Here is a 25,539-nt window from a genome sequence, read left to right on the forward strand (position 1 = left end):
AGTTCTTGTCAAATAGGTCTTTCACTTCCTTGGTTAGAGTTACCCCAAGATATTTTATGCTATTTGTGGCTATTGTGAAAGGTGACGCTTCTCTGATTTCTTTCTCTGCTTCCTTATCCTTAGTATATAGGAGGGCAACTGATTTTTTGGAGTTGATCTTGTATCCCACCACGATACTAAAGGAGTTTATCAGCTGTAGGAGTTCTTTGGTGGAGTTTTTTGGGTCGCTTATGTACAGTATCATATCATCTGCAAATAACGAAAGTTTAACTTCTTCCTTTCCAATTCGAATTCCCTTGATCCCCTTGTGTTGTCTTATTGCTATTGCTAGAACTTCAAGCACTATATTGCAGAGATAAGGAGAGAGTGGACAGCCTAGTCGTGTTCCTGAATTTATTGGGATGGCCTTGAGTTTCTCTCCATTTAATTTCATGTTAGCTGTCGGCTTACTGTAAATAGCCTTTATTATATTTAGGAATGACCCTTGTATCCCTAATCTCTCCAAGACCTTTATCATAAAGGGGTGTTGAATTCTGTCAAATGCTTTTTCTGCATCTAATGAGATGATCATATGGTTTTTATCCTTCAGTTTATTTATATGATGGATTACATTGATAGATTTTTGTATGTTGAACCAGCCCTGCATCACTGGGATTAAGCCTACTTGATCATAGTGGATAATTTTTCTAATGTGTTCTTGAATTCTGTTTGCCAGTATTTTATTGAGAATTTTTGCATCGATGTTCATGAGTGAGATTGGCCTGTAATTCTCTTTCTTGGTTGAGTCTTTGTGTGGTTTAGGTATCAGGTTAATTGTAGCTTCATAAAAGGAATTTGGCAATGACTGTTCTGTTTCTATATTATGAAATACCTTAAGGAGTATAGGTATTAGGTCTTCTTGGAAGTTCTGTTAGAATTCTGCATTGAAACCATCTGGTCCTGGGCTTTTTTGGTAGGGAGGTTTCTGATAACAGTTTCTAATTCTTCATGACTAACAGGACTATTTAGATTGTTCACCTGGTCCTGGTTTAACTTTGGTATATGGTACTTATCTAAAAAAGTGTCCATTTCTTTTATATTTTCCAATTTTGTGGCATACAGGCTTTTGTAGTAAGATCTAATGATTCTCTGAATTTCCTCTGTGTCTGTGGTTATGTCCCCTTTTTCATTTCTGATCTTATTAATTTGTGTGTTCTCTCTCTGCCGTTTGATTAGTTTGGCTAGGGGTTTATCAATCTTGTTGATTTTCTCCAAGAACCATCTTTTTGTTTCATTGATTCTTTTGATTGCTTTCTGTGTTTCTATTTTGTTGATTTCTGCCCTCAGTTTGATAATTTCCAGTCTTCTACTCCTCCTAGGTGAGTCTGCTTCTTTCTTTTCTAGAGCTTTCAGGTTTGCTGTTAAGTCTCCAATGTGTGCTTTCTCCGTTTTTTTAAGTGGGCACTTAGTGCTATGAATTTTCCTCTTAGCACTGCTTTCATAGTGTCCCATAAGTTTGAGTATGTTGTGTCTTTATTTTCATTAAATTCAAGAAAGACTAATTTCTTTCTTTATTTCTTCCTTGACCCAGGTGTGGTTCAGTAGTTGACTGTTCAGTTTCCATGAGTTTGTAGGCTTTCTGGGGGTAGCATTGTTGTTGAATTCTAATTTTAATCCATGCTGATCCGATAAGATGCCGGTGGTTATTAATATGTTTTTGTAACTGTGGAAGTTTGCTTTGTTACCAAGTATGTGGTCAATTTTCGAAAAGGTTCCATGAGCCGCGGAGAAGAAGGTACATTCTTTCCTATTTGGGTGGAATGTTCTATAGATGTCTGTTAAGTCCATTTGGTTCATTACCTCTATTAAGTCTCTTAATTCTCTATTAGGTTTCTGTCGGATTGACCTGTCCATCGGTGAGAGAGGAGTGTTGAAGTCTCCTACTATCAGTGCGTTTGGTTTGATTGCTGCCTTGAGTTCTAGTAATGTTTCTTTTACATAAGTGGGTGCTTTTGTATTAGGGTCTTAGATATTCAAGATTGAGACTTCATTCTGATAGATTTTTCATGTAATGAGTATAAAGTGTCCCTTTCCATCTCTTCTAATTGATTTTAGTTTGAAGTCAACTTTGTTAGAAATTAGTATGGCCACACCCGCTTGTTTCTTAGGTCCATTTGCTTGATAAACCTTTTCCCAACCCTTTACTCTGAGTAGATGTCTGTCTTTGTGGTTGAGGTGTGTTTCTTGTAAACAGCAGAATGTTGGATCCTGTTTTCGTATCCAGTCTCTTAGCCTGTGCCTTTTTATAGGTGAATTGAGTCCATTGATATTAAGTGATATTAATGACCAGTGGATGTTAACTCCGGTTATCATTTTTTATTTGGCAGTAGAGATTGTGTGTTTCCTATCTTTGAGATGTGCTGGTGAAGGGTCGCTAGATGTCTGAGTTATTTTGGGCAATGCTGGACTCCTTTGTTTGTGAATTTCCTTCTATTACTTTCTGTAAGGCTGGATTTGTGGCTATGTATTGTTTAAATTTGTTTTTATCCTGTAATATTTTGTTTTCTCCATTTATAGTGAACGAAAGCTTGGCTGGGTATTGATGTGGCGAAGATTGGAAATAACCAAAAATAGTCCTTTTATAATTATTTAATTTTAATATAAGGGGAGATAAGGGAACTTACAGAACCAAGGGTCTAGCGAAGCCGAAGGTGAGCACAGGGCAGCGCAAACGAAGGGCACCTTCCGGCTCCCCAATCCTATTTAAGGGGAATGCTACCCTGCTGGAGCAGCCACGCCCCTGAACGCAGGGATTGGGCCAGCTGCCCCAACAGGGTATAGTAATCTGGGCTTGCATCCATGGTCTCTTAGTTTCTGCAAAACATCTATCCAGGACCTTCTGGCTTTCATGGTTTCCATAGAGAAGTCAGGTGTTAGTCTGATAGGTTTACCTTTATATGTTACTTGACCTTTTTCCTTTGCAGCTCTTAATATTCTTTCTTTATTCTGTATGTTTTGTGTTTTGATTATAATATGGCAAGGGGATGATTTTTTTTGATCCAGTCTATTTGGTGTTCTGTAAGCTTCTTGAACCTTAATAGGAATATCTTTCTTTAGGTTTGGGAAGTTTTCTTCTATAATTTTATTAAATATATTTTCTGGACCATTGAGCTGTAATTCTTCTCCTTCTTCTATGCCTTCTTTTTATTGTGTCCCAGATTTCTTGAATGTTTTGTGATGAGAATTTGTTGGATTTGCTGTTTTCTTTGATCAGTGCGTTTATTTTCTCCTTGGTATCTTCAGAATCTGAGATTCTTTCTTCTATCTCTTGTATTCTGTTGGTTATGCTTGTTTCTGTAGCCTCTGTTCGTTTACATAGATTTTCCAAATCCAGTTGGCCCTCGGGTTGTGTTTTCTTCCTTGCCTCCATTTCAGTTTTCAAGTCTTGCACTGTTTCCATTATCTGTTTGATTGTTTTTTCTTGGTTTCCTAGGATATCATTTACGGATTTACTCAATTCTTCAAACTTTTTGTTATTCTTCTCGTCCATTTCCTTAAGGGAGTTTTTCACCTCCTGTTTAAGGGACTCTATTACTTTCATAAAGTCAATTTTTTCTACTTCTTCTTGATTAGTGTGTTCAAGTCCTCCTGTTATAAGTTCGCTGGGTTCTGGTGCTTTCATGTTGTTTTTCAAATTGTTGGAGGAATTCTTGCATTGGCGCCTGCCCATTTCTTCCTCTGAATAATCCCCTTTGGGTCTTCTTTTAAAAGTTCAATTCACCCCAATGAATTCAATTCACTCACCCCAATGAATGATAGATCTTCTTGTAAACAGTCAGGTCTCCTTGCTGGCCAAGCGGCTCACTGACAAAGGGCCTACCTTGCTGCAGGCAGGCTATTGAAACAGGGGACCTCCCACAGGCCTGGGTGCACTCAATTCCAGGTCCCCGGTGCCCAAACAGGCTGAGCTGTGGGATTTTGTGGTCCCAAAGATGGGAGGATGAAGCGGGGGTGGGGGGAGGTTCTGGGTGCAAGCTGGGAAGGGACAGGAAGAGAGAGGCAGTATGGGGGGGGGAATAACCCCTGCAGGAAGAGCAGGAAGTGTGTGTGGGGGGGCTTGGGGAATGTCAGTGGTCCCTCTCCGGGCAGCTGCCGTGGTTCAGGCACTCACTCACCCCATTGAATGATGGATCTTCTGGCAGACTGTCAGGTTTCCTTGCTGGCCAAGCAGCTCAGTGACAAAGGGCCTACCTTGCTGCAGGCAGGCTATTGGAGCAGGGGACCTCTCACTGACCTGGGTGCACTCAATTTCCTGTCCAGGCGTCCAAACAGGCTGGTCTGTGGGATTTTGTGGCCCCAAAGATGGGAGGATGAAGGAGGGGAGGGTTCTGGGTGCAAGCTGGGAAGGGACAGGAAGAGAGAGGCAGTATCCGGGGAGAATCCAGTGACAGGGTCTTAACTGGGAAGGAAAGGTTATTATCCGCCCCCATGACAGAAATTGGTGAGGGACTTGTAGGACCCGAGTGAGATGTTAAAACAGAGTAGGCAGCTCCCATGTCCAAAAGAAAAGTAAAGGACTTACCCACTACTTGCAGTGTTACCCTAGGTGCAGAGAGGGTAATGGGAGTCACCAAGTCTGGGCCACATCTATCCTCTGTCAGGCTGAATAGTTTGAAGGCTGGCACAGTCTCACTTGCTGGTATTGGCGAGGCTAGACTTCCATGGCATGGCATAAGGGACAAGCCTGCAATGGGGCATTGTGATTTCCAGTGTCTAGACTTTCCACAGATACACCATGGCCTTGTAGGCAGCTGAGAAATATTGTGAAAAATGACAGTTATGACCACATTTGTAGCAGGCTCCTGGCTGAGTTGACTTAGGCTGTGCTCCAGTGGGATGAAACCTCGTGGTCCACTTCCCTTGTCCTCCTTGTGGGGGTCCCAGTGACCTCAGGGTGCTGCTAAGCCTTGGGCTTGGAGCATAGCCACCTGTTACAGCCTTGTCTGTTGGGAGGACTCAGCTGCCTCCTTTTGGTCATTAAAATTTTTAAAGGTCATTTTAACCAATTCCTTTATGGGGGGCTTGGGGACCTTCCTCACCTTTTAAATTTTTTCTTTAATATCTGGTGCTGACTGAGAAATGAAATGGGTGGCCAGAACTGTGAATCCCACTGGGGAGGCTGGGTCCAGTAGAGTATATTGAACCATGGTCTACTTGTAATCAGTTTCAAAAAATGGCTGGGTTTTCATAGCTAACTGAGTTTGTCAAAATTAACATTTTTTTTCCAAGACTTTCTCTAAACAATAAAGGAGGCAGTGAACCATGAGGTCACACCTCTGCCCACCATTCTGGCCTGGTTGATAATCCCAGTATGGTTTTGTAATAGCACGACCAAGTCCCCCACAAGGACTGTTTTGTCACTAGGTGGGTCTAGTCTGTGCCTACTGTCTAGCTGCCTCCTAAACTAGATTTTGCTCTTTGTGGGTGAGAGTGGAAGCCTGGATGACACAGAGGTCATGCCAGATCAAATCGCAGGCCTGGGACAGATAGCAAAACTCCTTGATATAACACAAGGATTAGCAGAGAAAGAACCCAACCTCTTCTCTATCTGTGAAAGGTCCTAAAAAGAGAAGGGAACGTGGACTCTAACAATTCCATCAGGTCCCACACTACCTCTCAGAGAGGGCAGAGAAGGGAAGGGGTTTGGTGAGACTTGGTATGAGAAAAGATGGGAGGATTCGGAAGGGTTAGGCCAGTGTGCAGAAGGGGTCCAAGAAGTGGGTTGTGGCATGGAAGGATAGGGAGGGAGGAAGGTGGGTAAGGAGGAGGAAATAGCCCTTTGACCTTTTCTTTGGATGGGGAAAAGGGAGAAGGGGTGGATAGGGGGAGGAATGTGAAAAATGTGGCCCGGGAGGAGGGGGTTGGGTAGTCAGGGCTGGGGGGTGTAGTCAGAGAGGGGCCAGTGTCTCTGGCAGCTTGGTCATGGTGGAACCTTTAGGGTCCCAATTCCCAGATCAACAAGAATCTGGAGGTACCATAACCCTGGCTACCAATACCAGTGCTAGTGAGGGAAGGAAGAGAGTTAGTGCCCAGAAACCCTAGATGTGTTAGAGTTCTGTCCACTTAACTCCTGGCAGGCAAAAAATTTTCAAGGTCATGGAGGGTGGAAAATTCAAGAGTTCTCTTTGGTGGCCTTCAAGTCCCATTGTCAAGGTCATATAAAAGCCAGGTCTTAGTTTACAGAATGATTAGCTGTTCAGGACAGATGGTATCAGACAGACCCAAGGTAAAAAGATTTTGTAAAAGGCAGCCCAAGGACATTTGGCTTCAAATTGCAGGTGTCCATTTCACAAGTCTATGCTAAATCCAAACTCTAATGCCAAAGTCTACCACTGTGGCGGACTTTGGGAGACTTTGGGAAAAACAAAAACAAAATCAAAAAACAGAAGGGTGTGAGAATTCCTTGAACAGGATGTTTCCTGACAAAGGAATCTAATGGGAAGAAGCAGATCCTAGTTCTTATGTCAGAAGCCTGGTACAGCCATGTCTTTCACAGGACAGCCTGAAAATTTTTTGAGGCTCTGGGCCTCTAAAGGCAATGACTTGGAAAATGGAACTTACGCAGATGAAACTGATCTTAGCCTGGCAGAGGTCAGGTTCAAGAGTGGGTGTTTGCCCATTTTTTGGCCTTGGTCTGGTGAGTAAAGTAGCTCCCTTGGTGGGACCTCCAGATGAAAAGTTTCTGCACCCCAATAAACCTCTCTTCCAAGACAATGATCCAAATCAGAGCAAATCAAACCAAATTTTAAAAAAAGCCCAGGTTTAATGGATAACAATGCCTCTGCATGGCCCTCCAGCTCCTCAGAGAGGAGATGGGGAAGGAAGACTGGAAAGCCACATGTTTGTTCTCTGGGGTACAATTTAAATACCCTGTGGAAATGGTCTTGAGCATCTCTAGGGAGGGGGTCATTGTTTGGCAGGCTTTCTCTGAGGTGGAGTCTGGACTGAGGCAACTCTCAGGGGAGGTGGCTTGGGATGGAGCTTCCTTCCAGTCTTCTTCTTTTATATAGATAAACAAGCACAAGCTCCTACCCAGGGAAGCTCTAAAGGAAACAAATGGAACTGCACATGCAGGTCTTCATTTTTCAGGGTAAAGTTTTGAAGATTTCAAATCATCTAGCTTTCATCACTTACAGAAAATACAGAGAAGGGAGGGGAGGAGTGGTGGGAATTTGAGGGATTGCAATGGTCCAGTTAGGGGAGGGACACAGAGAGAGAGGGAGAGCAATGAAAGAGATTTTTTGATAGAGGGGGCCATCATGGGGTTAGGGAGAAGCCTGGTGCCAGTGAAATTCCGAGGAATCCACAAGGATGACCCTAGCTAGGACTCCTAGCAGTAATAGAGAGGGTGCCTGAACTGGCCTTCTATAATCAGATTGGCTAGCCTAATTGTCATCTAGTAACTGATGGAAGTGGATGCAGAGATCTATAGCCAAGCACTGGACCAAGTTCCAGAAACTAAGTTCAAGAGAGGGAGGAGGGCTTATATGAGCAAGCAGGGTCAAGATTATGAGACAAATGATGACAGAGAAGGTGACCTGAAATAATGGAAACTCAATGACTCTCGACTGACAGCTAGGAAGCCTTTATGGGACCAACCTAGGTCCTCTACATGCGGGTGACAGTTGTGTAACTTTGTCTGTTTGTGAGGCTTATAAGCAGTGGGAGCAGGATCTGTCTATGGTACATAAACTGGCTTTTTGGAGCCCATTCCCTATGGTGGGATGCCTTGCTCAAGCTTGACGCAGTAAGGAAGAGTTTGGCCCTGCCTTACTTTGATAAGCTAGGCTTGTTGAGTCCCAATGGGAGGCCTTACTCTATCCCCAAGTTGCTGCAGCATGCAGCAGGCCACTCAGGGAACCACAGTGGTGTGGGTTCCAGGCAGGGAGCCCGTGTGGTGGGTGAGAAACAGAGACCTATTAGGCAGGCCATGCAGAGAAAGTGGGTATTTATGGGAGGGAATGGGAAAGGGGGGAAGGTAGAAGGGAGAAGAGAGAGAGAGAGAGAGAGAGAGAAAGAGAGAGAGAGAGAAAGAGAGAGAGGGAGAGAGGGAGAAGGGGGAGAGGGAGGGAGGAAGAGAGAGAGAGAGAGAGAGAGAGAGAGAGAGAGAGAGAGAGAGAGAGAGAAACAGGGGGAAGACTTAGAGAGAAGGGAGAGAGACAGAAGCTGCTTCTTCAAGAGTGAGACAAAAGAACTCAGGCTGGAAGCAGAAGGGGGGATTAGTCAGGGCTTGTCTCTTAAAGGGACAGGACAGGGATTATACTTACCTTTTCTGAAGAGTGAATGGGTGGAAAGAAAGAAGGTGAGGGGTGGAAGCAGGAGAGGGGGTAGGAGAAACTGTGGTTGGTATGTAAAATAAATAGAAAAATTTTAAATTAAAAAAATCTTCAGATAAAAAATGCAACTATTATATGTTTTAATTGTGAAATGATGAATTGGTGTTTAAGTAGATGCAGAAACCATTTTTGTGCTACAGAAAAGAGCAGGGAAGATGACTGAGAACTGTCTTAGTTTTCAGAATCTCAAGAAATAACTTTTGGCTAGTGTCTTTAATCATTTCCCCCAATTATCACCAAAAGGCTTTTGAAAAGCTCTTACACTGACATACTTTTAAGTTGACATCTAAAAGTTTCTGTCATAAATTTATACTAATGGTACAAAACTATGAAGTCAATGCATTATAAATGTTGATATTTAAATAAAATTTTGACTTACTGTGCTAAATACATCCAGTATATCTAAATGCTTTGATTTGAAAACTGCCATCATTACACGAAAAGATAACACAAATTTTCTAAATAATTTATTTTTTATATTTTCTCAGTTTCCATTAACTTTGTTAACATTCTACATTACCATGGAATTTTATCTTTTCTTGTATTTTATGTCTCACTGATTAGGTGCTCATGTTTCTCTGTAAAAACATCACGCAAAGTGTAACTTAATATTGATTGCTCTTACTAGGAAACAAAATACTAAAACTGTCTCCTTGGTATGACAGTGGTAGAGGAGTTTAGAGGACTGAGATATTTGGAAGAATTTAGGAGGAGGAATATGATCAAACTCCACTGTGGTTGTGTTGTCTGGGTTTCTGTCCGGCCTGGTCTCCCAGCCATTTAGACCCAAAAGAAATCACACAGAGGTCTACATTAACTATAAACTGATTGGCCCATTAGCTCAAGCATCTTATTAACTCTTATAACTTATATTAACCCATTATTCTTATCTTGCTAGCCAGATAGCTCAATACCTTTTTCAGTGGGGCAATCACATCTTCCTTCTTTAGTGTCTGGTCAGGACTGCAGAGGGAACTTCCCTCTTCCCAGAATTCTCCTGTTCTCATTGACCCATCTCTACTTTCTGTCTGGTTGTCCCACCTGTGCTTCCTACCTGTCTACTGGCTGATCAGATCAGCGTTTATTTAAAACATAATTGATAGAATATAGACAATTATCAGGCATAACTTCTCCCTCTTTAAAAAAAATAAAATAAAAAAAGAACAAGAACATCCATAGCCTATTTTGGGGGGAAATGCGGGTGTAGTTTTCCAGGCTACTTCCAGGTTACTTCCTGATGATTGGGAGTGCTGATAATCTTATGGGGACCTAAAGAAAATTTAGAATAATGATCAGTTCCTGACTGGAGTATTCTGTGAGTCTTGATCATCTCAAGCAGTGGTCTTAAATCTGTTCTGGATGTAGAACTCAGACATCCGGGCAATTGGTTCCTACCGGAGATTTCTCAAATGGTCTTCCTTGATCAAACCTGACTTTTTCTTAACTCAATATGAATCCACAGCCTCTCATTTCCTGTAGAAACAAAAGCAAATTCTCTTCTCCAAAGTAACATACCTTTTGATTACAATTTTGAAGTCAAGATATTTTCAAAATACCTATCCTAGATTAATTTAGCAGCATTTATAAACAAATATATTCTGGCAGCTGTTGCTCCTTCCTCGGCATTCAAAGAATTCAAAGAGAGTATAATAACATACAGTATCCAGATTCTCTGTGTATTTTCCATCTTTATGCGGTTTTATTTTAAACCCTATTTCTTTTATTTTTACTTTTAATATTTGGCCTTTTGAGACAGGTTCTCTGTGTATCTTTGGCAGTCCTGGCACTTCCTCTATAAACCAGGCTGTCCTTGAATTCACAAAGATCCACCTGCCTCTGCCTCCCAAACTTTGGGATTAAAGGTGTATGCCACCACACCTTGAACCCACAGAGGTCTGTATACCTTTGCCTCCCAAGTGTTGGGATTAAAGGTGTGTACCACCACACCCAACTACTCTCTTTCTTTCTTTTTTTATATTAAGGACTTTAACCTTTAGCCTGCATACATTTTTAACACACTGTAAACCATTTAGAGGTTTTCTTCATCTTTGAATCACTCTTTACTGTATATCTCTCTTTTTCTGACCACATGAGTCTTTAATTTGCTAAGCAATATGGAGAGGATTAAAGCCATGGCTTTGATGACTAGATCCAGCCCATTTCTTAGCTTTCTGAAATTTCAGCCTCATGGCAGAGATACCACCAGAGCCATGTTTAGCACCACAACTCTATGGCATTTCAAGGTCCCTGCCAGCAAGCAAGTTGAAGCAGTGTCCTCACAAACCACACTCAAATGATCTGTAGTTGGACCGCCTGCCTGAAAGAGTCAGAGTTTGCCCTGGCAGGATGGCCCAGAAAGCTAGCATTTTAAAATAGCATGGCTTTTTTCCTGCTATGGCTTAAAACCAAAAAAACATGTGGTCAGCTTTTCATCAACACCATTTAAGTGTTTTGTGGCAGGACTTCTTAAAAGAGCTGCAAGGTTTTACAGCTAGAGCTGAGTCGGGAAGCCTCTCTTAAATGAGAGTGCTTGCTCAGTTCTAGCAAGTAAAGCAGACCTGAGAAATTGCTGCTACCAAGAAACCATGCTTTATTCTTTTCTGTCTAGAATTACTTCCCAAGCTCTGTCAGGCTTTATATGGATGCATTAGTCCACATTTTGGGCGCCATTTGTTGTCTGGGTTTCCCCAGTCCCCCAGCCATTTAAACCCAAAAGAAATCCCACAGAGGTCTACATTAACTATAAACTTATTGGCACATTATCAAGAATTCTGGGAAGGAAGAAGCCCATTCCTCCCCAGTCCTGTCCCAATCACAGAAGAAGGAATATGTGATTGCCCTACTGAAAATGGTACTGAGCCATATGGCTAACATAGATAAGATTAAAGGGTTAATATAAGTAAGCTATAAGAGTTAATAAGAAACCTGAGCTAATGGGCCAATCAGTTTATCATTAATATATACCTCTGTGTGATTTCTTTGGGACCTAACAACTGTGGGAACTGGGCAGGACAGAAACTCAGGCAATGTGGTTATATGAATTTTTCAAAAAATTAATAAAGATTATCACATAAACTTAAAGTCTCCCCAGTGCAGCTATTACCATAATTGTCAATAATAATAGATCAAAATTATAAAATTAAGGCTGGGAATGTTACTCATATGGCAAAGTGTTTGATTACCAAGTACAAAGGTCTAGGTTCATTCCCAAACACCACACATTCTGGGAATTATCTTCAGGATGTGGAGGTACCAAGTTGGAAGTTCAGTATCATTCTTGGCTAAAGAGCAAGAACAATTCCAGTCTGAGTTCTATGAGACTGTTTCTTGGGCAAGAGGAAATGTAGGACCACCTAAAGTCTTTCATTAAGTAATATTACCTATAAAATGCAAAATCTCATTGTACACCTCTTTAGGACACAGAAGGGTTCTGCCTTTGTTAGTTATGGATTCATAGATGAACCTCATTATCATTACTATGAGACATTGATTTTACTACCAGGAAGTTCTTTTGGTATCTATTTAAAGAGATTTAAGTAACACATAACCTGATGAGAAGTGTGGCACTTCCATGGGTAGGAAGAAAAGCATTAATATACAGCAACCTGTTTATTTTTTGTGTGTGGAAAAATTAGCTTTCTTTTTCAATATTTATAAAAGTTGTCCTTAATTCTCTTCTACTTCACAACGTCTCTGAACTTTATTAAAGGGATTTTAGCAGATATATTATAAATGATAGCAATAGATAACATAGATACATACGTTGATAGAAGGAGGTACAGAGTAGACAACACCAATTGATTTTTTAGAACCAAGTGGTAAACCCTGAAAACATATATACAAGGAACATTTTATATGCATGTTTCTTTTTATACAGCACTAGTCAAGTGCCACATCCTCCACATCTGCTGTATAAAGTCATCTTCCCAAAGAATATGGAATTTTGGGTTTTCTTAGTTTGTAATTATGAAAACTGAGACTGCAAGAGATCAGGTGTTGAGAAGGCAAGCCTGTAGTGAAACAAAAATGTTCAAAGTCCTCTGCTGCTTTAAACAGTTTTAAACAGTCTACTGTTCTACCACTGTAAGATTCAAAGCTCATAGAGATCCTATATTTCCTTTACATTTCTTTATTAAAGTAAAAAATCATGTGTAGGTGTCTGTGTATACCTGTGTGGGTATGTGCATATGAGTGCAGTTGACTACAGAGGTCAAAAGAGAGTGTCAGATACCCCAGAGCTGGAGTCACTAGTGATTGTGAGCTATCTAACACAGCCAATCAGCACTGAACGTTACTCTTCTGTAAGAACAGCAAGTGCTCTTAACCACTGACCATTTTCCAGTCCTCAATGTTAGAGTTCTTAGTGATGTTGAAATTTTAGCTAGAAAGCAAAGCCAATATAGGATTAGCTTTATAGATCTTAGCTAGAATTTTCTGAAGGCCTTTCTCAAAGCTTTTTATCAAATTTTTATATGCATTATTATTTCTTAGTTTCACCATGCAAGGATGTAAACATGCTGTCTTCAGAAGTCTTCTCCCTGACTGTGATTGGTTTGGCAGGTCAGCAATTAACTTTCTTATCTTGGGATTCACATACTAAGGCATGACCAACAATGAGTAAAAATAATGAAAAGCACATTAGATCTCTATTAACTAGGACAGTTCTTTTCTTTTGCCATTATGCACTAAAAATAGAACATCAGAAGCATTCATATAGTAGTAGCATTAGCATCTATTAGATATTACAGACTCTCAAAAGCTGACTTTATCTATATGTATTTATATACAATTGCTTAATTATTTTTTCATGTAGATTTGAGCAACTGATGACTTTTATAACCAAGGGGATCATGGATTCCCAGCTTTCTGTGTGCTTAGGGTTAATTGTTCACTGTTTCTTTAAAGTACAACTTAAAGTTTTACCATACTGTAATCCTCATGGTAATTGATTTCTTAAAATACTACATTATTTGCTGGTAAAATATTCTTCCAGTATTTTTGGGTGAGTATGCATAGATTAGTTTTTGAACTTGGGAAAGGAGGAAACAATGTTTGTTTCCTTTTTGTCATTGTGCGTCAAAAGTGTATCTTGCCTTGAGAGCCTCCTGTAATATGGCATTCACATGTGTGTCTGTTCTCTGCAGAAAGAATGACACACTAATTTCTACTTCAAAGCTTGACAGTTTGTAAACTTGCTTACACTATTAAGTTTAGAAGCTTTTTCCCAATGTCTTTCAAGGAAGTATCATCAATCAACTGTGTTTGATTTAAGAAAACAGAAAAGAAAATCACTGCTGAAAAATATAAAATTTAAAAAATGGAGTTTAAGTGACTAAAACTCAAAATTCTTAATTTTTATAGGCAAAATGTCAGCAACAAAAAAGAACAGTACTCAATCTGATGAGCAATAGATACAAAACTTTTATTAAATTAAACATTATAACATACAGTTGGCAGAAAGTGGAGTTATGCCTAACACAGCACACAAATACACACATAAGCATGCACACACTCATGAATGGATGCTTAATAATTTTTCAGAGACTATTTTATGGTTTGGCAGAACTACTGTATAAACCTACTAAGTGTGTGCATCATTTTTTTTCTTTTCTTTTCTTTCTTTTTTTTTTTTTTTTTTTGTTTTTCGAGACAGGGTTTCTCTGTAGTTTTGTAGTCTGACCTGGAACTAGCACTTGTAGACCAGGCTGGCCTTGAGCTCACAGAGATCTGCCTATCTCTGCCTCCAAAGTGCTGGGATTAAAGGCATGTGCCACCACTGCCAGGCTGTGTGCATCAATTTTCAAATATAAACATAAATACATTTAAAGGCAGGGAGAACACAGCCTCAAATATAAGCATGTAAATGTTTCCTTGCTTTTTTCTGACAGTCTTCTCTTCTTCCTCCATGACCTTCTTCCTAGGGTATAGGATATTAGTCAGATATTCAAGCCACTTCTCCCAAGCTGTATTCAATCCTCCTTTGAATCTTGAGTTTGATGAATTGTCTCGCTTGCTACCTTTAACTAGACTCTTTATGTTGTGGCTTGGCACTTGTTTTATAAATACATTCTCTAAAACCGCAGGATTTCCTAATAGCTACATGTTTGGAAGCAAGAGGTTAGAGATGGGAACAATTCAGACACTTTGGATGCAGGCTATACGTCTGTAAGTTTTGCTTCTTGCACGTGATATTCAAGGCAATGTCAATGGTTATTTAAACGGTAGATCTCGGTTCCAGCTGGATCAAATTAGTTCTAGTTTCAGATCTATTGCTACTTTGTCTTGGCAAGAGCTAATTCTGCAAATCTGAAGGTTCTTAGAGACTCAGAATTGATGGAGCACCTGACGTGTGTGCTTGCTGTCTTCACGGCAAACTGATGATGGTAAGCGTGCATTCCACAAACTGATGGTGTTCTCTTCAAATTATCCTGTTGCGATTGTGACCCTCGGTAGGATTATACCAGGAGGTGGAGACTTGGTGAGATGAGTAAGTCCCACCCTTCTGGATGGAGTAAGTGGCCCTGTATCAGAGACACAAAAGACTGCTCTTGTCTCTTTTGATGCATGGACACAATGAAGACTGACAGGTTTTAAAAGACTTTTATATTCTATTGTATATCACATATGTACATATAGAAGGGTAGTGCTATGTGCCCATGAGTGCATATACCTCCAGAATTCCGAAGAGGGCATCTGAGCCCCTGGGCTAGAATTACAGGTTGTTATGAACTATGTGACAGGTCTGGGAACTAAACTTGGGTCCTCAACAATGGGGGTATGTACTCTTTACCAGCGAACTGTCTCTGCCACACAAGACACATGTATGACCCAGAGGAAAGGCTCTCTGACCAGGCAGACACCTACCACAACCTTGGACACCTCAGTCTCTAAACCTGTGGAAATGTTTGTGTTTAGGATGCCTGCTCTATGGAAGTCTCACTGGAACAGTCCAAATGCAGGCTCAGTGCAACACAACCGACACAGGTTAAAAGTCAAGTGCTCTTGTACTTAGGGCTAATCATTTACACACACACACACACTCACTCACACACACACTCACACACCAACCAACAATTCATGAAAAAACAAGCCATGAATTTGAATGAGAGCAAGGATGCTATTTGGAGGGATAAAAGTAAGTATAAAAATAGTGTTATTATTATAATCTCACAAAGTAAACAAATTTTAAATAGTGAAGTGACCTGAAAAGCAGTGTGTGAGCAGAATCTTCACAACTTTACTTTGAGGAACTGACAGTGTTAGATAGGCTCTTGACCTTATGCTACTTGCCTATGTTGTGAAACAGCTAAAATTTAACTGGAGGTTTGACTGGCTGATATCTGAAGATTCTTAATCCATTCCTTCCTCTGACAGAGTCTATGATTTATAGAACAAAAGTTCAGGAAGGAAAATATTTAGGAATAGCATCCAAAGCCTGTGTGAGGTAAATTCTGAATGGGGGCTTGATGAAGCGTCCTCTTAGCCTGCATGAATGGCCAGGAAAACTAGTTTGAATTAAGTTCCCAAATATTCTACCCCACTAAAAATATAAATTTAAAGAGTGTATAGATTTGGAAAAAGAGGATAGGCCAATGTAACTTCAAATGCTAAAAATAATATTTGGACCCTACCTTTCTGTTCTCTGTCTTACCCTTTAGTGAGAGCACATACAGAAAAAATGACGGCACATCATCCTTCTGTATACCGAACATCATGAACAACTAAAAAACTACAGAAAAGTCTTCTAAACTATTTGGAGATGGACGACCTAACACCCAGGTACAGAGAAAAGGAGTGGAAGAGAAAGGGAGACCCGGAGCACTCAGCAAGAAAGGGAAACTGAATTATAGAAAATTACCCAGTGTCCTCTCAGAGCAAAGATGTTTTCTTTGTGGTGGCAAGGCTTCATCAGAAAGAGACACCTGGAAATAGAAGCATGTGCTAAGTGAGTGGGCTATATGGCTACAAAGAGAAGAGGAGGAGGAGAGGAGGAAGAGGGAAAGAAGAAGGCAGCAAGCCACTCGCATACAGCTTAAACGTTTAGAAAAGTCTGCTTCAGGGTGTGAAATAAAGTATATCAAGGGCTGTTTTAGATCTCTCTTTATTTGGAGGAGTGCAGCAGGGATTGATTGGAAGTGAACTGTGTGTAAAAGCCTGGATGCTCTTGGAATATCAGCCTCGTTGGATCAGCCTGCCTCCCTCCCTCTCCTCCTGTCACACTGCCCAGCAGCACGTTGTTCCAATACACTTCAGGACTCACATCTTATTTTTTTTTTCATTGCAAAGTAATAGCATCATCCTTCTTGAGCTCATGTGGTCTTCCCACTGTCCTTGGGATTTCTGCTTCTCAGACTTCTTTTCTCCTCAGGTATAAAAGTCAGTCTGAGAAGTAGGGACATAGGCTGAAACGAGAAACTGTTAAACTATGAAGTGTCACCATTGTATCACTACCAAGAGCTCATAATTTAAATTTTTGACTAAAACCTGCTCTAACGTGAGAAGATTCTATTCTGTATGTTTTGCTACTGTCTTATTTCTGTTTATTGCTGTGAAGAGACACTATGTCCAAAGAATTTTGAAGGGAAAATATTTAGTTTATTGTATATTTATATACAAATTCAGAGGGTAAGTCTATGACTATCATGGCAGGTCAGATGTTAACAGCAGACAGGCCTAGAGCAGTGGCTGAGAGCTTACAAGTTGACACAACAGTCACAAGGAATAAGAAGGGGAGGGGTGGTGGGAAAGAGACAGAGGCAAAGAGCAGGTTGAAATCACAGTCATAAATGCAGTATGATAAGAATAAAGACCAGTGTCTCCAGACAGACAGCTGCCTCTACCTTCCGCCTTCTGATTTTACACACGATCCTGGCATGCTGGAGTGATTGTCTATTCTGAAGTACGGCCTTTCCTGTCTCTTTTCTCCTCCCCTTCTTTCAGTGCAAATCTCTGCTGCTCGTTGATTTTGGAATTCAACACCTGGCTTAGTTAATCAAATCATTTAGTTTTTATAAATTCCATTTTAGTAAAAACTATTATCTGTCACAGGCATGTTCACATTCTCTGTCTCTCTGTCTCTGTCTCTCTGTCTCTGTCTCTCTCTCTCTCTCTCTCTCTCTCTCTCTCTCTCTCTCTCTCTCTCTCTCTCTCTCTCTCTCTCTCCCTCCCTTCTCTCTCTCTTTCCTGTGTGTATATATGTATTTGTGATTGCCTGAACAAAATACTCCATTGTCCCATAGGCTCATACATTTGAATGTTTGACGTCCAGTTGGTGGAACTGTTTGGGCATGATTAGGAGGAGTGGCCTGCTTGGATGAGATATAGTTTTGTTGGAGGAGGTATGTAGCTGGGGGTGAGCTTTGAGATTTAAGTAGCCAAAGCTTTCCCCCTGAGTGCTCTCTCAGAAGCTGAATCTTTCAAAGCTTAATCTGAAGGAGTCACTGTTCTCAATGATTTCCGTAAGCACTCGTACAGCTGTTGTCAAAAAGGCTAAAACATCTTCAAACTATAGAACTCCATGTTTGAGTTCAAGTTTAAGATTCATTAAAATGTCCTTTCTTCCTCCTGAGGTAAAATTTGGGTGGAGGTAGGTGGAGAAAGACACACCAGGCATTAAGATTCTGATTTAGTCAATTCTTGAAGAATTGTGATTTGGGTCTTAAGAAAAATCAGTACAAGTGAGGCAAGGTCTTTAAAATAAAAGTCATATGGCTGCAATTTGCATTCCATTAATCCAGCTTTAAAAGTTACTTTCCCTCCTCTTTCCAAACTGTCATATCATATCACCATGTTAGAAAAATGTTATTTCTCATTAAGCACTGCAGAACTCTAGTAATGGAAGGAAAATTACAGCTCTTCAGACGCGCACTTTCTACTTGAATGTGCAGTCCGAGGAGGTTCCATGGTTGTCAGATCCTGATCACATGTCAGCAGTGTCTCTTCTGCTCTTCTGGAAATGGACCAGGGGCCACAAAGACAGCACTTACCCCTCCCGTGGGGATTGCATTAGGCATCCCCAGTGTCATAGCCTATGATAATCATTTGTTTGATCATTCGAGAACAGAAACAATAAAAATCTGCAAATGGATGGGAAGGAAGCCCACTTCCTGTGTTCTACTTCAAGGGTGTCCCATTTCAGACTTATCACAATGTGTCAATGCTCAGGGGTGGGATAATTCCTTTGTCATTTAAGGTAAAAAGTTGCCTAAAGAGGAGTCACATTACTCCAATATCAAATTGTTGATTCACTTTCCCCCTTAAATCTAATTCATTTTAGCTCAGAGAAATGCAGTGTGTATCTTAGACTAAAGTAAGAACTAAGGATCTCAGACGGCACAATTTCCTTTTTGTGTGGAAATTTTTTTCAAGTTTTTACTCCCTTTTGGTTGTGTAGTTTATTTTCATTTACAAGTAAGAGATAACTGCAGGTAAAGAGGTCAAATATGCAGCGTCATTTTTTTTTTTTTTTTACATCATTGTGACAAATAACTAAGAGAAAGGAAAAAATGGACTTGGTTTATAGTTTTGGAGGATTGGATCTATGGTGACTTGGTCCTATCCCTGGCAGACTGAGGTCAGGCTAGCCCTCATGGCAGAAAGGGCTTGATGGAGCACAGGTTACCTCCTGACAGCAGAGGTGAGTACACTAAGGGGATGCTGAGAAAACACTCTTCAAAGCCTTGTCCTTGGAGATCTGCTTTCTCTACAGACCACTGTTGACAGGTCCACAGCTTCTTAGCAGTGCACACAATTCCAAGTCCCTCAGGTGTCAGACTGGTGTTTAGGTCAAGGTGCTCTAGACAAAAGCATCCCTCACCAGCGGGCTCTTCCAAGAGAGACCCAAGATTTCAAACATGACCCTTTGGAGCTACACATAACTCAAGATAGTATATGTTCAACAATAGCCAAGACACATTTAAAAAATACTGCTTTAAAAAAATTCTTCATAGTCAATAAAACTCTAGCTGTTTTCTCAGGATACCTACAAGCTGGCTTCAAGGGAGGCTTCTTTTGAGAGATATAGCTCAGTTGGTACAGTGCTTGCTTAACACATATGAAGGCCAGGGTTCACGTTTAGTCTCCAGCACTACATAAACCCTGCCACAGAGGCACATGCTTGCAGTCCCAGCAGTTGAGAGTTGGATGCAGGAGAATGAGAAGTTCAAGGCCACCATATACTACCAAGAAAAAAGAAAGGAAACAGGGAAAGAGGGAGAAACATGGGGAACAAAACAAGATGTAAGACTCTGGCTAATTTCCCTTGCTCTGATCTGCATACTATTTTGTCCCTGTGTGCATCACCTCCTCAACAGGAGCATGCATAGTCAATGCTGAACCCTTAGCCTAGATAAATGTCCAAGCTGTCGCTCGAATGCTTACTCATTGCAGGGTAGTCCTTCCTTAGTCTGTATAGGTGGGAACAATCGCATGCCCTCAGTTGTATATCTAAACAACAGTGGGAGTCAACAGCTGGGAAGCCTAAATAGCAAGGCCAGTTGGGTATCTGGGAAGAGCCTGCTTTCTCGCAATAGATGACACCTGGCCTTGTCTGAAGCTGATTTACTTAGGAGAGTTTCACTTAGGATCTACCCGTCTCCCACAGAGACCATCACCTGGACAGAATGTTAAGGAAGGAGCTTGGCGGGGAGCTGCACAGTAGTTTCCTCCAATTTAAATGTTTACCCCAGGAGGTAGAGAGGGGCTCAGACTTCCGCAAACAAAGATTACAAGTCTGGGAAAGCTGAAATTTGTAAGTCTTGAAGATCCCTCCCCCGTGTTGTGTATAAGCAGCAAAAAAACTGCTCTACTGGGGGAGAAGGCTCTGATTGGAAGAACTGCCGAGACAGCCTCAGGCCTGTCCAGCTGTCTGGAAGATGTGACTGGAGCACTGGGATTGTGGCTTTCGGGAGCCCCACCCAGTCTAGGATGGACTTTTCCGTGATGCAGAGGCTTCTGAGAAATCCCTGCTCCTGTTAGTAACCATACATTCAGATTTGTAACTCCAGTGGTTAGCTGGACAAAATTGCTACTTTGTTCTGTTATGGGCTCCCTTTCAGGAGTATGTAGATGCGTGTGCTGTATTTGGACAAGAAAAACCTCTTACACAACAAGAGGAAGTAATGATCACAAGTGTCCCCATGAGCTGGCATCTGCTCTCTGGGCTCATATCAGAAACCCAGAAGGACCTGTCTCTACATTTGACTGATGGTAGATTTACACAATTTCTCCTCTCTGAGTATTCTCCACAACACCTATGCTATTTCAAACACATAATCACAATACAATAAGACCTTTAAGCAGTCTTCTTAATTAAAACAAGACAAAATGCAAATAAAAAAACCCAGAAAATCATGACGACTTAAAGAGTTTAGGAGAGAAGCAGGGTCTCATCATTTTATTTAAGAATTGAAAAGCAGTGGTCACAGCTAGATTGCTCCATGGCCCTGATGTTGGGGGAAGGTACACATTTGGGATTAAAATTCAGGCCCCAGATGAGTGGGCCTCCATTCATTTTCCCTTCTCCTGCCTCAGTCACAGTAGATCATTAGTAGGAGAAGAAAGCAACATGCCTTGAACAGTTGACACCACTGCTGTCTGGATGAGAGGCTCCGAAGCTCAGCATCCCAGAATGTCAGCTCTGAGCTCCTTCAAAACAATACCACCTGAAATAAAGCAACAGGCGGTGAGAAAAGCTGTCAAGTCCCAATTTGCAGTTTCTAGCAAAGATCACAGCAAAAACAGACTCCAGATCAACTTGTCTTTATTTCAGCTCCTCCAGGGCTGGCACCAACTAACTGCTGGAATTCCACACAAGCCTGCTGACCAGCTTTGTGCTTTCCTTTCCTCCTGCCTGGTTCTCCAATTAGCTCCTTGTTAACCACACACCTGCAGTGCCTTTCCCCCAGGCTTGGCTCCTCTCTGTGCAGCTTTTAACCCTTTCTGTACATATGGTTAAAACACTATTAAGGTACCCCTATGGATGCCTGACAGAATTGCTGGGGCCCTTAATCACCAAAGTAATTAGCTTACAGGGACTTCTCATAATATGACTGCAAAGCTAGGAATAGCTCAAACCTCCCTGCCTGTGATATTCACAAGGTTACTGTGAGTGTAAACATTATTCTTCTGGGTCACCAGCTAACATGGTAACACCCAGAAATCCAGGCAGTTTATCCAGAGGGTTCACACAAAGGAATGATGAGAAAACAATTTTCTTATCAAAACTTTCTGGGACCCAGAATGTCAACACCTTCTATGTGCAGTAGAGAATGAAGATCCAAGACTTCATCAAGTCCTTCAAAAGGACTGATGTGTAATTATGAAGATAATCTCTCAGATGTACTACCTCATAGAGTTAGAGAGGCTAGGATAGAACAGGAGGATCTGAAGTAATTGTTATAATTATGCTGGCCTTTCCTGTCATCTGGGTACCCTGTCCCTTTAAGAGACAGGCTCTGCCCACTCCCAATTTTCCCCTTCCAGAGGCCAGCTGTCTCCATTCCTTCTTCCTCTCTCTCTATCTCTCTCTGCTGTTCTTCTGAAGAGACAGCAGCCTTGTGGTGTTTGGAAGGAGGTCTAGACAGACAGTCCCCAACTCAACATCTTTATAGTAACTGTTCTAGGGAGATTTTTGGTGAGCTTGATACTAGCTAGCGTTATCTAGGAAGGGGAACTTCAGTTAGGAAACTATATCAGATTGCTTATAGGCAAATCGGTGGGGACATTTTCGCGTTTAACAATGATGTGGAAGGGTTCAGCCCACTGACGACAGTGACACCGTGGGGTATTAGATGGCATAACAAAGCAGGATGAACAAGCCTGGGGAGTAAGCCAGTAAATGCATTCTTCCATGGCCTCTGTTTCAGTTCCTGCCTCGAGGTTTCTGCCTTAAGGCTGTTCCCTGAATTCCCTCAGGGCTGGAGTGTATCCTGAACGCTGTGGGCTGAAGTTAACCCCCTACCCCAAGCTGCTTTCTGTCACGTCACTTTATCACAGCAAGAGAAACCCTGACTGCGATAGTAACATAGGAATGAAATTCTCTTGGTATTAACTAAAAAGCTAAAAAGCAATGCAACAATATTGTAATTCCTTTAGCCACCCATAGGCTGCACTTCCAGATTCTGAAGCCGGCGCACGTACCCCCTGTGTACATGCATGGGTCGCCCGCCATCTGCGTCACCAGCGTCTGATGCAGAAGCCCCCGAACGCAGGTGCGGGGTGTAGTGTCGCCCGTCATCAGCATCTGAGGTGCACGTCTTTGCCCCTTGTGCGCATGTGCTGGGGAGCCTTTAAAAGCTAAACACACCATTCTCACGCTCTCTCTTCGCTCTCTTCTGTCCACACCATTTTCACCGAGCTCGTGTTCTCTCCTCATTTCCGCCGGACATTTTTAAATATAGTATTATCCTGCATTCTGAAAGGACAGGATAAAACTAATATATACTGAAAGACAGACCATTTGGGTATAGGTTAGGATGGTAATGATTGATAACCAAAGGGAAAGAATTCTCTTATGTTTATTTTGGGTTTGTTGAATATTCCTGAAATCTTAGGAAACATGTTGAAGAGACCCGAGTTCCTATCTCAGTTACATCTGTATGACTTTGGAGATAACATTTAACTACTTAAGTAACAGTTTCTACATCTATAAAATTATTACCTATCTCATACCATTGAAATTAAATGAGAAGAATGCTCAGTCAAAGAGCTTACTGGCTTGGATCCTCGGACTTTCTCAGCTACCTTCCTTGTGCAACCCAGGGCTGGTAAGGCTCACAGGAGGTTGAGCCCTCCTACTTCAATTAGCAACTAATATATGCCCCATTGGCTCTTTCAGTCTTTCTGCCTCCTCTTTATAATAATCCCCAATCTTAGGTGCAGGAACTCTGTTCTAGTTGTGCTTACTGGGAATGGGCTCCACAGCTCTGTATTTTGATTGGCTGTGATTTTGTGGACTGCTCTCTGGATGTTGCAAAGAGAAATTTCTTTGATGAGGGGTGTGGACTGCACTTATCTATAGGTATGGGATATATGTATTAAAAATAATTAAAGAAAGAAAGACCATTTAAGGAAGATGGGGGCAAGTCATGGAAGGGTTTGAGGAGATGAACGGGAATGGATTGATGATATTATCATACTATAATCTCAATTTTTTTAAATATTAAAAAGAAAAGTCCCACTGATATTGATGCAGGCCCATCAGATGGAGGCAATTCCTCTGTTGAAGTTACTTCTTATGAGCATTTCCAGCTGGCAATTGAAGTTAATGGCACAAGCCTTCACAAAAAGGGGAGAATAGTAAACGCTGAAATTGTGAGTCCAATGTTTAAACAAAATACCATTAAAATTGTCAATTAGTTATTGTATTCCCCTTGAACATAGTCAAAGAAAGAAATGTCATAGATGAGAAAGAACTAATGCTAAAGTCACATATTATGCGATTCTGAAAACTGACAAAAATCTAGGAAGTTATTACCAATGTTACTACATTGCAGCCAGGATTTTCAGTAAAATACTAAAAAACGTTGAAGGTAAAAGAAAAAACACATGTTGTCAATTTGAGTAACATCAAGGCTATTGGATATATGCTCATTAAAGAGAGAAGGTAACTTGAGGGGAGTTCCACGCTGCCTTGTATCTTTACGAAGATATCAGACACCTTCTGTGCCATTCCCGTTTGGGGCCCGAGGCTGACAACAAATCAGCATTAACATAGAACCCTCCTGCTTCACAGATGTTAATATTAAAATGGGTGAAAAATAAATTAGTATTGATTCTTTAGAGTTTTTAAAAGTCAGATGACAAGCTTGGTCATTATGTGAGAGATTTCTGGGGAAAAAAGCTCTGGAATGATGTACCATACTGATGAGGTTAGTCAATGAGGAAAAATGTAACCTTAAACATTTACCTTATGTTAAGGGATATTTCACAAAAATTTGAAATGTTCTATGACACCAAGACCAGAAGAGGCAATAATGTGATTCGACTTTCAAAATAATTAACCAGAAATATAATTTTATAAACAAAACAAAGTTTATTATTCAAAGTTTGGAGGGGCTGACAATATTATTTTGATCATTAGGGCAGTTTTTTGTTTGTTTGTTTATTTATTTATTTATTTTGATTTTTTTTTTTTAGCCTGTTTATGGATCTGAGAGTTTTGGAAGAAAAACAACAGGCAGCAATTAATTCAGGGAAGTTGAATAACGGTAGTAAACCAAAGGTTATATATTCTGTTATGTGAGAACTCATCAAGTTATTTGAATGTTTAGGTTTAGATTAGAAAAAAGTACCATGACTTAACTACAGCATTGATATAACTGTTCTAAATAAGATCTTAGTATGGAACCAAGGTTACCGAATGGAAATGACAATGTCATTGTTAATAAAGATGTATATATTATTTATATATGTAAATATATGCATCTTTCTCTCTCACACACACATATATATCGAACAGCACAAGAAATCAGGTGTTTGTTGGCATTTAATATAGCAGATACTCAAAATGACCAAGTATACCCTGGACGGTAAGATGTCTGGAATATTTTACAAATAGATTCTCCATTTGGTAGGATGCTGGCCTAAGTGATATCTAAGGTTCCTTCTAGTTTTCTCATCTAAATCGATGGGGCTGTGGAATAGAGACATTTTCCTCTGAGCACGTGACTGTGGGTGAATGCTTTCCTCTGAATTACTATTCTATAACCACAAGAGATGAACAGTTATTAAGCAGGAATGGTTTCTCCAATTCCTCCTGCCTTGATCTATGGGTGTTATCATCATAGCACTCAAATTCAATATTGAGTGAGCCTAGCATCTCAATCAAGTCACTTTTTATCTTTTTTATTGCACTTTGTACAAGCAAAAATACTAACTCAGTGCTCATATTTTGATGATGCCTTTGCCTATATGGTTTTCTAAAACGAAGCAATTTTTTTTTCCTTCCAGACATTTTAAATGGCAAGTCAATTAAACTTGCAATTTATTTTAATTTTTAACATATATTCAATCTAATTTCTAAGGTATTATAATACACACTAGGGCTGAAATAAGAATACTACAATGCTAATTCTCAGCTTTGATGGTGTTCAAGTTCTTTCATCAAGAGTTTGATTTCTAATGGTCCTTATAAGAGAAAGAAGTGGCTGCTGGCTGCTGAGGG

Source organism: Arvicola amphibius, chromosome 5 (assembly GCF_903992535.2).
Source record: "Arvicola amphibius chromosome 5, mArvAmp1.2, whole genome shotgun sequence".
NCBI lineage: Eukaryota > Metazoa > Chordata > Mammalia > Rodentia > Cricetidae > Arvicola > Arvicola amphibius.